The sequence below is a fragment of the Xiphophorus hellerii genome, chromosome 21, assembly GCF_003331165.1.
Source record: "Xiphophorus hellerii strain 12219 chromosome 21, Xiphophorus_hellerii-4.1, whole genome shotgun sequence".
In the NCBI taxonomy this organism is placed as follows: domain Eukaryota; kingdom Metazoa; phylum Chordata; class Actinopteri; order Cyprinodontiformes; family Poeciliidae; genus Xiphophorus; species Xiphophorus hellerii.
This window is the reverse complement of record NC_045692.1, coordinates 15,027,472-15,044,975: the sequence shown is the minus strand read 5'-3', so window position 1 is coordinate 15,044,975 and position 17,504 is coordinate 15,027,472. Positions and strand designations below refer to the sequence as shown.

The 17,504-nt window shown below is 37.4% G+C and overlaps 1 protein-coding gene across 2 annotated transcripts in view; it reads right to left on the bottom strand.

The window, feature by feature from the left end:
- Nucleotides 1–17,504, bottom strand: part of nck1b (NCK adaptor protein 1b) — a 38,558-nt gene that overhangs the window by 18,203 nt on the left and 2,851 nt on the right. Inside the window, exons 1-2 of one of the 2 annotated variants that reach the window (XM_032551156.1) lie at nucleotides 12,868–12,909; nucleotides 826–874 (exon numbers count right to left, since the gene is read on the bottom strand). The gene's annotated coding sequence lies outside the window, so the exon portion shown is untranslated. Of the gene's footprint in view, nucleotides 1–825; nucleotides 875–12,867; nucleotides 12,910–17,504 lie in introns of those variants that run through there. The other variant, XM_032551155.1, reaches the window with a different exon arrangement.

Below are 17,504 nucleotides of genomic sequence, written 5' to 3'. Positions count from 1 at the left end.
TTATACAGTGAACATAATGTTGCTGATCAGACAGATCTGGATTTTCCCAGCAATCTGTTTGTACCCTTAATGATCTGAATGCTGAAACACAGACTGCTGCAGCTTCCAGTCTATCATATGATCTCTTCTGCTGTGTTCTGATATCCTCAGCTGTTCTCAGAGAGCAACGCTGAGAGTAGTTGAAACACCAGTCACTAAAAATTATGACATTCAAAGGACAGTATTACATTTCTAGGGCAGAAAAAATATTTTTTTCTGAAGTTTTGCATGGAAATGACAAACTGAAACTACAATGTTATATTTTAGGAACCAAGCTAATACAGTAAATTAGCTTTGCCATAAGTATTAAAACATCTGCAGCAGAACTTTCTTTGGAAAGGAAGCTATACACCTTAAAACCTAAACATTGTTAACACTATAGATGACTTTCTTAACCAAGTCAACCCTCTGTTGGAGCTGAGGAGACAAACTTAATGGAAAACTACAGACAGGAAAACATCTCTGTTGCTCTAAACTTTAAGAAAAATTAAGGACACAGCAGGATCCTGATCATAATAGGTAAATAAGTTGTTGACAATCCTAATCATCATCATCATGACATGACACTGGTGAGATCTATGTAAATTTTTTTTGCATGGCACTGACTTCAGAGAATTGACCTAGAACTAGGTCAAAATCCAGACTTTTCCAAACTGTTTAGGAACAGTGGTTAAACTTCTCTGATCTGTATCCGAGATTTTAAATCTTGATCAAAATATCATAATTGATAAGTGTTACGACAAATGAAAAGGAGTACATTTGGAGACTGAAGCTGGACAGCCATACCTGTTCTGCATCAAAGCTGAGAACAAGCCGTTCTGATACTTCTGCTGACCTAGAACAAGAACAGAAACGATACAAGGAAGTTACAAATTAACTCCTCAAACTCTTTTGTTTGAAATACATAATTATGTGCTACAGTCTTATACAAGCAGGCTTCAGATGACATAATAACACCCCTTGCAGAAAACCTATGCCAAAAAGGTGTGAACCAGGGTTATCCAAATATACCACAACAACCGGGCAGAAATTCCAGCACCCATTTCCACAGTTTAGTCTTGTCGAGCAGAATTTCCCTCCACCAATTGTAGTATTAAAATAACAGACAAATTGCTTTGATACTCAGTCTTTAAAGCCAAGAGCTGTCAGAGAGTCTTCAGAATTACACGGGACGATTTCCTTTGACGAGCTGACAAAAAGTTGCCTTTCTTTGCCTGCCGTCAACTTACGCCAACAGGATGGTAAAGATTACTGTAATGGTGCAACTGGAATCTCTTTCTGAGCCGTGATGATGAAGAGAATTGTTTTAAATTTAGATCTGGCCTAGATTGGTTCACATATGCAAACCGCAATGCCAGTGTGAGCTAAATTATTAAATACACAGGGCTCTATTATCCACAGTGCTCCTTAGCTTCCCTCAACACATCTAAAATTATGATTGTGAAGGACTGAGAACCACTGTGAAAGTTAGTTCACGTTGAACAATGCGCACATTCACAACAACCAGTCTTATGACCTGAACAGCCACAAGCAGAGATAAGCTACGCTTAGTTTAACATTGCAGATCCTTGGGTCAGCTATGGTGGGGAGCAAGGCCTGACTGAAGTGGCTGCTCTGATGTCACGGGAGTGGATGAAGTTTCACCTCTCCCCCACCCCAACTGACTACAGGGAACAGACACTGACTTTATTGAATGAGAGAGGCTCTTAAATTTATTTGAAGCAGCAGTGCTGTCTAGGTTTCAGCCACAGCTGGCCTTGAGATGGGCGTATAACCTGATCTTTGGGCAAACAAGAGTGCAGGGAGCGAAGCAGACTTTCAGCATGGTTAACCAAGACATGAATAAGATGTCGATCGGATTTAAATCAGCTCGTACCGACAGAAAATAAATAATAAACAATCAGGGGGAGGTGGGTTACTTAATGTACCAAAGAGCAATTGGGTGTACACTGTGGTTAAATCTTAAGGCATGTTATTGCCTGCTTCTTTTCCATTAATTGCATTAGTGAACACTGCAAGAAATGCAAGGGAGCGGCACACAAAAACAAAGAGCTGATTTACTTTCCTCGAGTGCCTCATTCACTCAGACAAAAGGCAACAATCTCTCCACTCCCTGGGCTGGACGAAGTAGCTGTGTGCGCGCTCCGTCTGCCTTCACAATAACCCTCCGTTACTTTAATATCTCCACTTCTTGCTTTTTTTTTTAAACCATGTAATGCAAGAACCATCAGTACTCCGTTTCTTGCCTGTCTCACATTTCAGGTTGAATCTTGCATCTATTCTTTTAGCATTCATCTAAAAGGCCGAGTGTAAAAGTTCATGTTAATTCTTCAGTGACTTTTAGAGTAGATCAGAAACAGTGGGTGACAGATGCTCTGAGATAATCACACAGCTGCAGACTGAGCAGAGACCAGTCGCCACGCAGAAGCACTAAACACCAGGTCAGACAGGTCAAACTGCTCATATGGTGGCACTACGGATATTCATTTACACTGATCCCAACCAGTAGCATATGTATCTTCTCATTCAGAGTGTGGTAGCACTGAATTGGTGCTTAATTCCCTTTGTTCTCTAGATTTAACTAAAGACTTTCTCTGTGAGACGCGCCATAAAATTGGTTTGTGATCGGAGTTGGCCAATTTTCAGCAGAAAAAAAATCATTCTCATTGCTGAATGAATGAAACCTAGGCACTACCAGCACATGTAAATGATAAAAACTCATCGGTGTGGAAGTTTTTATGTATTTCTATTAGTAAGATGTTTTAACAAAGTAAAGGATAAAAGGTTGAAGAAGTACTTCAAAGGAATCCGTTTTCCCCAACACGTCACAACACGTCAAGACATGTCTGCCGTGCATTTAGGCTGCTACTTTAAGAGACAGCAAGATGTTAGCAGATAGCAGAGACTGAATGTGTGATATCAAAGTTGCTCTATTTTAACCTTTGAGTTTTAACTTTGGACTGTAAACTTGGGATAACTCCTGGTATGAAAGTATGCCAAGTTATCATTCCATAACCAGTAAGAGTTTCACTCAAATGACTGATGAGATGCCAGAGAAACTGTTGGAGTGACAGGATTTTTCTCCAGCTCTATAGAGTATTAAGAAAGCACCGCAGTCTTTCTCCCAGCTGTGGCTGCACACTGCTGGCCAACTGGCTGATAGAAGTCGCCAATACTTTTTCCACCTGACTTACAAAACTAGACAAATCAAGTCTTCAAAAATAGAATTATTCATGATATGGAAACTAAGGGAATTTCGCCCACATCTCAAATTATTTTAACATTGTTTCAAGCAACATTTGCTAAGCAGATAACTACAGGCTGGATACTGTGGCAGAAAAACTGACCAACTTTCAAGGTAAAATCAGCTTGTAATACTCCCAGATTTCCTTTATAGACAGAGCTGTTACCTTGAAGAAATACTTTCTGTACACAGTTTTGTCTCTGTGCATGCCTGGGTTATTCATAGGCCTGTCGCGATAAACGGTAAATCGATTGTACGATAAATTAAAACTATCGACGTCATTTTAATTATCGGCATTATCGTCTCTTCCGGCCTTTTTCTCTTTCTGTTGATGACACCGAATGAAAAGAGGCTCAACTCCAGTGCTCTCCACTGACCCTCCCTTCCTCATTTTACTTAGTGTAAAGCCCAGCGCACATGAGCTGTCGGCCGATTGTTGGCCCATTTTCAAAACCTGACAGACCACACATTACCCGACAGAAATCCTAGCTATAACGGTTCGATCGGGTTCGTTCCTGCCGTGTGGTGTCCAACAATGGGCACAAAATAATGGCTACAAGTTCAGTGAACTAATTTTAAAACCAGGTATTAATCAATGCTGTACTACAATCTACCTGCAATGCATGTGGCTAGTGTCAGTCCTGCCTGAATGAAAATCATTATAACCTATTTACGTCACGTTAACGAAGAACAGCTGAAAAGTTACCGGGTTTATCAACTGCGGTAGCAATTTCGCTCCAACTCCTCCCCTTGTCATTTCTATATTATTTGCATGTTGAATAAACATTAATGTTGTTTCCACATATCATCTCCAATGTCCGCTGGACTTCGTGTTGCGTTGTGTCAGCTGTTTGGGATTCCCCGACGTAATTTCCCCTCAAAAAGCGCAGAGGAGAATCCGCGCTTTCTGATTGGCTACCTGTCGCATTCAACAGGCTGCGTTAAGATCCCAGTCGGGAAAACCCCTGATTTGGATCGGAGCGGCAACGACGATCTACCGTAACACACCACACAATCTTAGAAAGATCAATGTTCTAAGATTGTCTTAAGGGGAAAAATAGGAGCAAAAAATCGTGTAGTGTGAACTATTGCATCAGGTAGTCGATGTGCCCATCTTCTCTATTTAAATCTAATTATTACTGAAGAGCAACATAATATACAGACTTCATAATCTGCCCTCTTTTGGTTGAATGCAGTATTTATTTCCACTTTGGCTTTATGTTGTTTAGTTTTTTTTTTTCAAGTGAGTTTTTTGTTAATGGAGACTGAGAATCCATTTCATTTTTGTTTTTGGTTGTTTTGTTTATTTTGTTTATCAGTTCCAGTGTTTAGTGTTCTTTTGAAAATAAAGTGTATCTATCTTTGGCAGGAAATCACATGCATTATTACGTCATTTCCATTAAATCAGTGTAAAAAGGTCTTCAAACAATATTATCGTTTATCGCAATAATTTTTGAGACAATTAATCGCTGAGCAAAATTTGCTATCGTGACAGGCCTAGTTATTCAGGTTCCTCCCACTAGCCAAAAACATGCCAGTAAAATGACCTCTCTACATTGCTCTGACCTATCCAGCAATTGAAGGAGTTAGCTTACTCTTTAGTAACTTTGTTAGCCATCATTATCAATTCTGTCCTTCAAAACAATTTTTTTTTTTTATTTATATATTTTTTTTCCATTAGAGGATAATTCGGTTCTTAATTAGTGACATGCAAAAAATGTTGTAATGATTCTATTGCAAAAGATCTACTATCTGTCTTCTTCAGAGGTTTCTTCTGTACCGCTGTAACACAGACAGCTACTGGAGATCCTTCCTGCTCACAGCCAATAGCATCTACAACTCTTTGAAAACACTCAGTACCAGTTACAACATTAAAATTTCCTGTAGGATTAATAAACAACTTTGGAATTAAACTATTTGATGATGTGTTGAAGTAAGAAGGATTACAGAAGGGGGAAAAAAAACTGGGTCAAAAAATAAAATATCTGACGTTTTTTGCATTTGTATTCAAATTAAATTAGGAGCTGAAATGTAAGCAACAACTTCAGCAAGCCATTTGTCTTCTTGGTGCTAACCATTAAAATTGAACAACAGTTCTCTGAGGTAAAATGTAACCAAAGGTGATCCCTGGTCATCTGATAGGAGAAAATTAAAGTTCAGAGCAGTTCTGTTTTAATTTAAATCATTATGCAAGGCATTAAATTGGGCATGGGATGAGCTCTCAATGTGTTGCTTAAGACTTTTTATTCATGAACTATTCTAGAAACAAAAACAAATGTAACAAAATATTTTTTTTGTTACATTAGTAACAAAAAACATTTGTTTTGTAACAAATTTGTTGCATTTGTTACATTATTTTTAGTTTTTTTTTTTTCCCTTTACACATGTAGACCAGAATAGAATGTATGGGTAACCACTTTCTATATTTTGACTATAAGGGGTTAAATGTCCAGTCAGTGAATGACATAGAACATAATTACAGAACAATTGAGCCTGTCTCTACAATGCAAATGGACACAGTTTTGTAAACTATGAGGAAACAAACCATGTCTTATCTGGGGAATGAGCCAAACCAAGGATTAATAAGTGATCCTCTCATGTTCACCCTTCAAGCACTACTAATAAATACTGATAAAAATATTATAAAATATTGTATTTATAATACAAAGTATTATACTTTCTATTTATAATACTAATAAACAAAGTATTTATTGGTACTAAATAAATACTGGTCCCTGTGTTTTAGCCACATCTTTGTGAAGATGTTATCATAAAAAAGTCTTTACAATGAAATCTAGAAAGTATATTTGACTTTAAAAACCACAAATACTTTTTGTCAGTGGTGAAAAAGCAGATGCAGAGTGCAACCTTGTGAATTCTCTTCTTATGGTGAAACACCAGTGACATAAATTCACCACATCCTGTACGCTACAGCTGCTGCGAAAACCTTTGCTGTGTGTCTCGGGAGATGGAGGAGAAAGGAACCCCCGACAACAGATCCAGTCAAAGAGCACACCTAGTGGTCAGTTTCAGCCACAATCCTGTTGGTACACATAGAAGAAATGTCAAACTGGCTTTAGACGGTTTTAGGAAAAGTCAATTTGCATCAGATATTTAAAGTTTAGTAGCCAAGTAGGGGAGAATGAATATGTGTCCTAGTTTTCCTCACACTGGGAGCAAACTGCTGCTGCTCAGGAGGATTGCTGCGGCACTGACACGGCAACGGCATGAGCTCACAGAAGCAGACAGGGTAACCTAATCCCTGTGACAGCCTGCTAAAATCACAGAGCTCTGCTGCCTTCAGGAATGTGCTCTATGTGTTCACTGCTAACTCAGCCCCCTCTGGCGCTGTAGCTCTTCCTCTAGCACGCAAAAAAAGTTGCATTTTAGCCACAGGGACCAGCCTGTTTCACAAAGCGACAGGCAGAGGACAGCAATGGACCAATAAACACAAGCTTGGGTTCGCTTTTTTTTTTTTTTTCCACCCTGAAGTGCATCAGCGAAAGCTCATGAGACTGAAGCTCATCCCGGCTGTCCTGGGTTCTCTCAAAACAAAACAGCGGCACCGCAGCAAAGGGTCATGGGAGACTTGGCAGGCCAGCTGTGAGACAGGAAGTGTGGACACAAGAGTGACCGGATGATGGGAAAGTGATGCTATCTGACAGAGCGTGGACTTGACCCCTGGGCTGAGAGTAGTAAAGATAGCTTATCTTTGAATCAATGTGCGTAATATAACTTGTTAAGGAGATGAAAGTGTTAACTTAAACACCAGTGATACTGAGAGAAGGAATTCCTCATTGGAAAACTGTCCTGATTTGGGATCACACTGAAATTTAATAAGACGGAACTGATAGCCTTACCGCCGTGATTGTTTGAAAGAAGTCGGTTATTCACCCCAGGGGATCCCCCTTAGCAGTAGGAAATATCCTAAAATAGATTGTGGCTTGTGTCCTTTGAGAATAGACAGATCTGCTCTCACAGCAATAACCAACAGCAAAAGGTTTAGTTTTCTGTCGGAACCACTTCACATCAAAGGGCCCATTCTTTTCTCCAAACAGAACTGTGTATAATGTCATAGATAAGCCACTGTTTGGAGACTGTTGCCTGGCAATTCCCCCCAAAAAACTGCTCAGGCTGGAAGCACTGGAGTACTAACACAATAATTAAGACAGAAACTGGGTTTGTTGGAATTAAGAAAACCACATTTTAAAAACTGCAGCTTGCTGAGCAACATCTAATTAGAGAAAACTTACTGCTAACATCTAGAATGTCTGCTTAAAGCCTTAAATTTTAGCAACTTAGAAAGCAATTCAGACTGTAGAAACATTCTTGATGGACACCCAGTAGAGTTAAATGCTGACAAAGAGGCTGATAAACCACCCTGGCAGGCCAAACATAATGAGCTAATGCAAAAAGCCTTTTCACTGTTTTTTTAAAGGACTTTGGATTGAGCCAAACATCTCTAGTTTAAAATCTAAATATGTAGATATACTCAGACTTGATTTGAACCTATTTTGACAATAAATTGAGATTTGCTTTTTATGACTATTATTTTTTGCATTAGAGACACCTAAGATGAGCTTTGACTTACTTAGAAGTTACTTAGTTACACTGACAAATTGTCTAAATGTTCAATCAATGTTGTAGCTTGCAAGGTGAATGCATCACTACTATTGATGCCCAAATCAAGAATGCAGAAAATCTTAATTCCTGACTAAAATGAACTCCCGATTTCTGTTGTTATATTTTATGTCACAGAATTATATATTTAACGCAGCTAATTCAATAATAATAATAATAATAATATTAGAGAGCACATCTTACATTTACATGAATAGCCTCCAAATCAAGGCAGGTCACATCATTTACTTGGCTAACAAATCTGATTTTTATCAAAATGTTTTTAATCCTTTACGGTTAGAGAAACTTCATTGGGTGGCTCACAGTCAGTCTGTGTCATGTGAGCGATTGGTTTCCAACCCTGTGTTGGAGAAACACCTTAGGATTGGTCAGCAAAAATTGAAGTGAAGACAAAATTCAAGCACGTGTATGGTATTGATTTTGTTCATTATGTAATTTTGATAAAAATGCACAAAAAAGACATCCCTATCATTTACATCCACGGTTTTTAAAAATACTCAAAAAATTTTTTAAATACTCCAAGAAGTTCAAACTCTGAATTAGATCTTCCAGAGCAGACATAATTCAAGGACTTCCTTTTAACCAAGATGCTGTATTTGAAATAGCTAATAGAATGTAAATAACAGATACATCTCTTAAGGTGCAGAGATTGTAGCTGGAAGGAAGTTGAAAGATCTATTTCTTTTTTAAAAATTTTATTTTTACCCCTCCAGGGGGTCTTTTGTGGGCTCTAGTGTCCCTTATATGAAAGTAGGCTGACAGGAAGGGGGAAAGACATGCGGCAAATGTCGCCGGGTCCGGGAGTCGAACCCGCGATGGCCGCTTTGAGGACTCAAGGCCTCCAAACATGGGTTGCGCTAACCCCTACGCCACCACGGCACCCCCGAAAGATCTATTTCAAATATGTTTTATGTAATATGCATTAGTGTTCAGAAGATGCTCACAGTCAAAATCTAAACATATTTTGATGTAAGCCCTTTGTTATTAGAAAATACATGTTGCTTAACGTCAGGAATAACCGATCATGAGACACTGGAGAAAGATTAGGTCACACAACCACTTCATAGTGCTTTCACTTCTCCGTTTCACTTTATGCTTCATTCCGGCTTCAAATTCCCCAGTCTGGTTGTTACGGTCTGGCCAACAGAGACACCGTCACAGGTGAAGTAACATTTCTTTTTAAATGGAAAACTGACAAAAGAGATGATCAGGTGATGCAATGATGGTTTATCTGATGGTAACCCAGGAAGGTTTTAAGTGGTTTACTCTTTCTGTATAAGGAATTGCAATTCCATTAGTTAAACTGCATCCCCAGAACCAGAACCAAACGAGGAGAAGCAGCTTTCAGCATCTATGCACCACAAATCTGGAACAAACTTCCAGAAAACTGTAAAACAGCTGAAACACTGACTTCTTTTAAATCTCAACTAAAAACCCACCTGTTTAGGATTGTATTTGAAATGTAATCAATTACAAATTTATTGATGGAACTTGACTTAATGATTGATTCTATGTTGCATTGTGTTTCTGTGTTTGATATGATGTAAAGCACTTTGAAATGCCTTGCTGCTGAAATGTGCTATACAAATAAAATTTGATTGATTGATTGATTGATAAACTAAAAATTTAAAAAATGCATGAGTTTTAACTTGAATCTAAAACTCATGAATGCTATTGAAACTTGCTATTAATTCATGAACTAAGAAGTGATTGCTCTGCCATACTTTAGTTGCTATACTTTTTTAATGATGGTTTTCCATGTAAAGAGGTTGATGGTCTCATTGATGTTTAAGCTATGACAATTGCAGTTTATAAGCTTGATTATGAGGCATTATATTTTAACTACAGATTTAACTATAAATAGATGCAGCAAATCACTACCTAGAATTCTAATAATCCAGTTTTCTTGTGAAAACAAAAGATGAGTCCTATTTAATTCTTTACAAGTCAACACCAATTTTCCAACATGTCTGGTGGGAGCTAAATCCTGATCAAAGCACTCAACATACAGATGCACACTTCTGATCAGAGCCATCAGATTAAACAGAGAGCAAAACCAGGATAAAGCTGATGTGATATCCAAAGTACAAAAGTAGAGCTATAAATAAAGCCAGTTTTTTTCCCCCAAAGATAAATGAAGCACTCTAAATGACCTCTTATAAAGGTTAAAGTGGATCACATTGTAAGAAAATATTCACTATTGTAGGAGTAGAAATCAGCTAAGCAGAGTGAGAAAAAAAAGTGACAATATCATTCAAAGGGTCTCTTCTTGTGGGTGCACACACTGAAAAAAAAAATACTTAGATGAACCAAATCGGTGATCTATATCAGCACTACACAGCCAGAACAAAGCCAGCTTATCATTTACTCATGCTGTTTCTAAGCAGCCTTTTACTTTTCAAGATAAACTATAGTAGCACAGCAGAACAGTTTCCAAGAACCCTAAATATGAGCCAGACCTTCACATAGTCACACAGAAAACACAGAAAAAATAGAAACTTTCAGATGGCTCCAACAATTCTGTTGCCAAAATGAATCACTGGAAGAGGTCATCTGTATGGAAAACTGAGCTAAAAAACAGATTTTCCCTGAAGATGCTCTCTAAAGTCGAAACAATCTATTCTTTAACTTTATTGTTACTAAACTAGCTTCAATGCCTTTCAGACTAGAATATTAAGACTATAGACCTCTGCCAAAGAAATCTCAGCTCTGCACAAATCAGCATCAACCAGATCTTTGATAGGAGATGGGGAAGAAAGAAAACATTTTCCTCAGAAGGACTTTGAACATTTGTGCATGACTTGGACGGCCTACACAGACTCCAAACAGCAGTGAATATTGTTCTTAAAAATGGGCTCCTTTACACTATTCAAGAAAAATTGAATTCCTGTTTTTAAACTAGTTTACATACAGCAAGAAATACTTAACATTTAAAATGATTCATCCAGAACCAAAAAATATTTATTATGGAAGAGATGATTTATGTAATTTACGTCAGCAATTTTGCTCAGTAGTCTTGCAGTATGGCATTTTCACTTCCCACATAAAGAAAAACAAAAGATTAGAAACTAGAACTAAGCACATAATTAATTTTTTTTTTCATAAAGAAGTGATTTTGAACATGGTGTTTTATAAGCAAATACAAATAAACCTCAGGCACTATCTTAAAAACATATATCCTTTTTCACACACTTAGAAATGGATTTATATTAAGATTGCTAAATAACAGAACAAGCGTCAATGATCTTGCCTGTCTATATTCATTTTGTAGCTAGTTGCTAAACCTGAACAACCAGATATCGAGGAGGTGAACTTTCCCAAAAGTTACTATTAATTTAAAAAAAAAAGTAAAGAAGTAAAATTTCTGATGTCAACTCTGGCTTTTCTTAGCGAAAGACATTGCTAAATAATCAACAACTACTGCAGTTAGCATAACTAACATCAGATTATCTGTGTATTTTTCAGATAATAATTAATCCACACAAAATTACCATCACTTCACTAAAGGGGATTTAATTTTGATTGCTGAATTTTGCAATGCTGTTAATGTTTTCAGCATCACAGAAACCAGAAGGCCTTATAAATGGCACAGTGTCAACTTAGTTAAGTTTTCTCCCCAGTTATTTGCACTAAATCAATCCAGCATTTCCCTCTTCAACTGTTTGCATGAAACACTTAACAAATCCCCACCTTGTTTTTTCTCCTTCTAAACACTAAAATATCTCCATAGATGGCCATGCTGAGTAAGTAGACGGTCCACTGGCATGTACAAAGTTTAAGTAATCCGTGCAATCCCAAAAACATAGACACATCACATATGTCTGTCTCTCCCTCTGAACTACATGCCTACAAGCTTATACCTCCAATGTAAAAACAGCATAAATACAAACAACTCACCAAAACGGTCTCTGGATTGGTGGTCTCAACCCAAGAGCCTACCCAAGAATGATGCCAACGTTGGTATCATTATTGGATCAAATCAGTCCAAAAAATAAACTGCATTTAGGTTGGACAGTTATGCACAGTATATTCTTATTTTACTGGGATCGCCTTCATGTACAACTGAATTTGTCACAAAAGCAAACTACAGACATTTAAAATTATAAAGTGGATTCACTTTTTTATAGCAAAGAATTTATAAAGAAAACCAAGCAATCAAAATAACGACTTCAGGGCCTGAATGATTCTACCCACAAGACGCTGTGTGTACAACAGTGCACTGTGTAACTGTGCTGCAAACTTCACACGGCACTCGTGTGTTAGTGACACTACGGAGTTGCCTAAAAAATATCTTTTAATCTGAAAGTAAACTTGCATTTCTAATAAGAAAATCACGACAGAAGTGCCTCCTTGTTTTTGTCATGGATACAGAACTAGAGTTAATATAACATTGTGGTTAGATAAGTGCATACATCCTCATTTTCATTCTGCCAAACCCACTGAAAGAAAACCCCTAACCCTAATGAACTAAGACAGAAACAAAAAGCTGAAGCTGCATACTTCTTTTACCCGAAAGAGGAAGTCTCATCACTGACTCCAAGTGTAAAACGATTGCAAATTTCTCACCACACACAGTCTACACACAATGACATTTTGCAGTAGTGGGGAGAAGAAACGTGAACAGTGATTTACAACTTTGCCTCAGTATACACTTAAAGACACACAAAAGTACTTCTCAGTGGCATCAGAGAATCAAATGCAGAAAGGCTGAGTGAAGTGTTGAATCGCTCACCCCATTTTCTAGATTTTTGACATTGTTCGGTGTTTCTCAACTAATTAAGTAGCAGTCACTTACGTGATAAAACACAATCAGCACACATAACACACTTCAGCAACCTATCCACAACTGATTTCAGATGTATTTGCATGTAGAACATCTATACAACTGACAGCTAAGCTTCCAGAACTAATAAATTTAAGGAGGAAAATCAAGAGCTACTCACTGGGCTGTTCTGGCAAGTCCCTTCACCATGATGTTATATCTCATACTAGTGGTGAGAAAGCAGGTACGTTAGAAACAACCCAGATAATTCTAAGGAGTCTGCAGCTCACAAAAACAGAGGCGGAGCTTTGTCATGGGAGATGAGAAATAAGACTTTTTTTTTTTTTTTTTACATGATTAGTCAGCAAGGATACAAATGCTTTTAAATTAATTTTACACCTCATTTACAACAATACTGTTTTGAAACAAATAGCACTGGATTCCTCTTCTGGAGAAAAGACACAAGAGTTAAGAACTTATCATGTGCATGGCAAACCCCAAAATTTTGTTTGACACTATCAGCTCAATTGTTTTATCGGCAACCCTACAATACCTAGTTGAGTCCAAAGCAAAAAGTAAAGAATTTTATTACTTTTTCGTTGGGTAGTTCAACAGTCATCTTTTCATGTTCCCTCTTGTGACTTGTTTCCTTCACATACTTGGTTCTCTTTCAGTCTTGTGACCTTACATGATGTTTCTGATTTGCTCAACACAATAAGACCCTCATCTTGCCCTACTGACATAACACTAAGCTTTGTAAAAAAGAAAAAAAAACCATTTGAGTCCATTGTCTCTTTAATAAATCAATTTCATCTGAGAAATGTAACCTTTTTTAAAGCACAGTAGCACTTTAGTTGAACTATACCTTAATCTAGATGCAACTTTACCTCAGAATTACAGGTCAATTTCTAAATTCGAACTCAAGTCAAAATGCTAGAAAATGTGGTAGCAGATAAAGTCGTGACTATTCTGAATAATCAGAATTTTTTTAAAAATTTCAATTAGGTTTACTTAAAAAACATTCTAGGGAAAACACATTACTCAAAAACTCTAGTAACATGATGTCAGCAGACTCATGGGAATATTCATTTCTGTTTTGATTAGAGCCTTTATCTTTGTTTGACACTGTTGACCACATTTTAATTATGTGGTTAACAGAAGTAGAAGCTTTGGTGTTTATGCCAATCAGCTAATGGAAGATTCCACCGAACTGAGGTGGAGTACCTCAGGGTTTTGTTCTGGGGCCTATCTTGTTTCTCTTGTACCTCTGGGTTTCATGTTACAGTTCAGTAGTACCAGTTTTAGAGGGTATGCCAGATATATTGGCATCAACATCAAAATTGGCCAATGGTAGGCATTTTCTTAACTTATCTATATTGGTTTAATGAGTAAAACTGAGTCAATATTAACAATGTTCATTTTCATCTTGTTTGCATATGTGTTTCAAGAGAGGGAGGTGGGTTGGCAATGTGGTAATTGTTCAGTCATGTGACAGTGATGGTAATTCAGCACAGGACTGCGCTGTGTTTAACTTGAGCAGAGATGCAACATACATGATGTGGTTGCTTTTACAAAGTGTAAATAATGTATGGAAATATATCTAATATACATATAACATTGGTAGTTATAGGTCCTAACAGCAGAATTAAAAATTGGATATCGGCCCAAATTTTCATATTGGTGCATCCCTAATCTCTCTTCTGATGATTTTCAGTCTACTGTTCATTCAAAAACTCTGGGTGCCATAAACCTCCTTAATTTGTTGTTTATCTTAGATCAGGTCTCAAGGCTGAAACACTAATTAGTGCAAAGGGATGATAAAACGTCACATTAAATAAATTAGAATATGCATTCCAACGAAGCTTCTTTCTCACATTAGAAGTATAACCTTCAAGCAGAGATTAAACTTACTTTTTATTAAGCCCCAATTTTTGTACTAAAAATATGTTTTATTGGTCTGACGTAATATTCTTAGATGTGTTTTCATTAGCTGTAAGTGGAAAATCATCATAATTAACAGATAATGGCTTGAAAACAGTCTGTGTGTACTTAATTATATAGTGTTTGAAATAGTTATTAATGTTTTGACTGTTTCTCGCTTAAACTGCTAGCATATTTTGTCTGCAGGCAATTCAGAATGCTGCTTTTAACCAACTACCTGAGAAATCACTTTACTCCTGATTAGGCATCAAACACTCCACTGATTACCTGTTTATGTTAGAGACCATTTTAAAATGTTGATTTCTCCCATTGATGGTCAAGTCCCATTTTACAACTCTGACATTTTCTACCTCCTAGTTCTGCCCATGTCCGCACGCCAGAAACTGTTAGTTGTTCACCTCAGGGAGGACCAGAAGGGTTTGAGTTTATCATAGCAAACTGTGGAACAAGCTGCCTCTGTCTATACTACCTATCTTTTGATTCTACACATTTCGTTAAAAAGAAAGCTTTAAAATAGACATCTTTATGGTGATGTGCTTTACTATGTTTGTATGCATTTATATGCATCTTTAATTGTTCGTTATTGAAAACACTGTAATTTTATATCTATAAAAGAATCAATTTTAGTTGACTTGGAGAAACAAGGTTTGCATTTAACCCTTCAAAAAGTCAACATGCATGGGCAGTCATTAGAAAAGATGAAAAAAGAAGATCGCAAAAGAAAAAGAGGAAATGGAAGACAACTTTTGCAACAACTTAGACTGTGGAGACAACATGATGAACACAATCCCCATTTCACCACGTGGAACCGATTCCTCAGCTAGAATTTAAAAAGGGAAATTTTTGAGCCACATCACATTTCTGGCTTTTATTGAAATGCAGTTAGCACTTTTCCTCTCAAGACTTGGCCGCTTCAGGCCACTGAGATCATCATCATCCATGTATGTTGTTGTTATTTTCAGTCATGAAAGGCAACAATTACAAAACGAGTGATTCAACAGGACATCTAATTACACAATGCCACCGCCAGTACAAATGTCTGCAGCTGCTTAACTGCGAAACCTCAATTGTGCACAAAAACTGACAGCTGACAGGTGCAAGTTTTCCAAACAAGTTGCCCCATGGCTATTTTTGGAATTCAAATACGAAAATAAAATGAGTGCCTTCAGGCATAAAAGATAATAAAAAAAAACTAAAGGGAACTAGTTCAAATCCGTCACAAGTACGCCCTCAAAGGCAGCTGAGGACAACAAAAGCAAGCAAATCACAGTTCTGCACTAATCCACTATTGCGCTCAAACATATAGCTTGTTTTGCTTTGGATGGCAGTCAGCACCATAGTAGTTCTACTGCAGTAACAACTGGGTTTAGTCACTTGTCATAACTCATAAAAGAAATTTATCAGAATCTGTGCCTGCCTTCAGAATTTTCTGCTGTTTGTATTTACGTCTGTGAATTTGCAAGTCATTGGCTGGAGGACTCAAGCTTTCTGCTGCTGACTGAACAGTGCACTTATGGTAAGATAGTTAATGTATGATGGCATTTAATGCATAAACTGTGGAACTGTAGCACTGAAAAGTGTTACTAAACACTCTAGGCTTTTAAAATTGTTGCATTAGAAGCCTTACAAAGAAATCTTGTATTGCAGTAAAACATGTTCTGCCCTTCCATCTCAAATGTAAACATGAATACCTTCAGGAACTTTGACTTTGATCAGAAAGCCCAAGACCAACAAATAAACATTACATGTTGGTCTAATAAGAAAAAGATTAATATGCCTACTTCTAAGTACAGTGGAGGACCTGTATTAGGGGTTTGTTATTCTTCCAAAAACCCTGCAAACCTTGTGAGTGTAGACAGTGGAGACTTTTAGAATACCAGGAGGTTTTAGATGATCTGTTGGACAATCCAAAATACCTAAACAGGGAATGTCACTAGATCCATACGGTCTAATTTCCATAGGAATTGCCCAGAAATAAATAAACCTTCTTTCATGGCTATCACACAGTGCATTGTGTTCTGCGTCCTGATTGGCTAAACAGTTACCGCTCTTCTTCTCTACCTGTGTGCCAATAACGTTACGGTATTTATACGTTATACAATTTGGCAAATTTTGGCAAATATATTTGCCCAGAAGAAAAAAAGAGCGACAACAACTACCGATAAATATGTTCTTCTCTCAAAAAAACACACCTGCACCACAGGCTTCAGAAGAAAAAGACACTACAGAGCAGAGTCAGGCCGCAGCGTCATAGTCAGAGGCACAGTGAAATATGTGAGTCACAATTTGTCCCACTGTACTTCATAGTGATGATTAAAATGATTATTTTACAGTTGTTATTTGTAACAAAGCGTTCAAACAAACAAAGCATTTAAAAATAAAATGCTTAGGCCTGAAAACAGGTTTTGTTCTTTGGTTTCAATGTATTAATTATTTAATTATGCTGTATAATAATTTTTAAAAAATAAAGGTAACTACTTCACATATTTCGCCTATCACGGGTTCTTTTTGGAACGCAACCCCCGTGAAAAACGAGGGTTCCCTGTATTGGGGTCCCACAGTGGTTGGGATCCTGTGTGAATTTGACATATTGCAGTGCAAATGGCTGAGCCTTATCTTAAGCTACGGGTAGATTATTCTACCCTACATTTTTACAATTCATAGCATACCACCTGTGAGAAGGGAGATACTGTCCCATAACAACAGAAACACACCGACAAATGCCACTAACCACAGAGAGAATGTGCAACTTGGTCCTTATGACGTGTTGATAAAGCTTGTGTTGCTGTGCAATTTATTTAAAAGGTCATAAAAACACAGGTGGCAAAATCTTGCCAGAAACACACACTCATTTCATCCATTGTGTAGCCGAGGCAT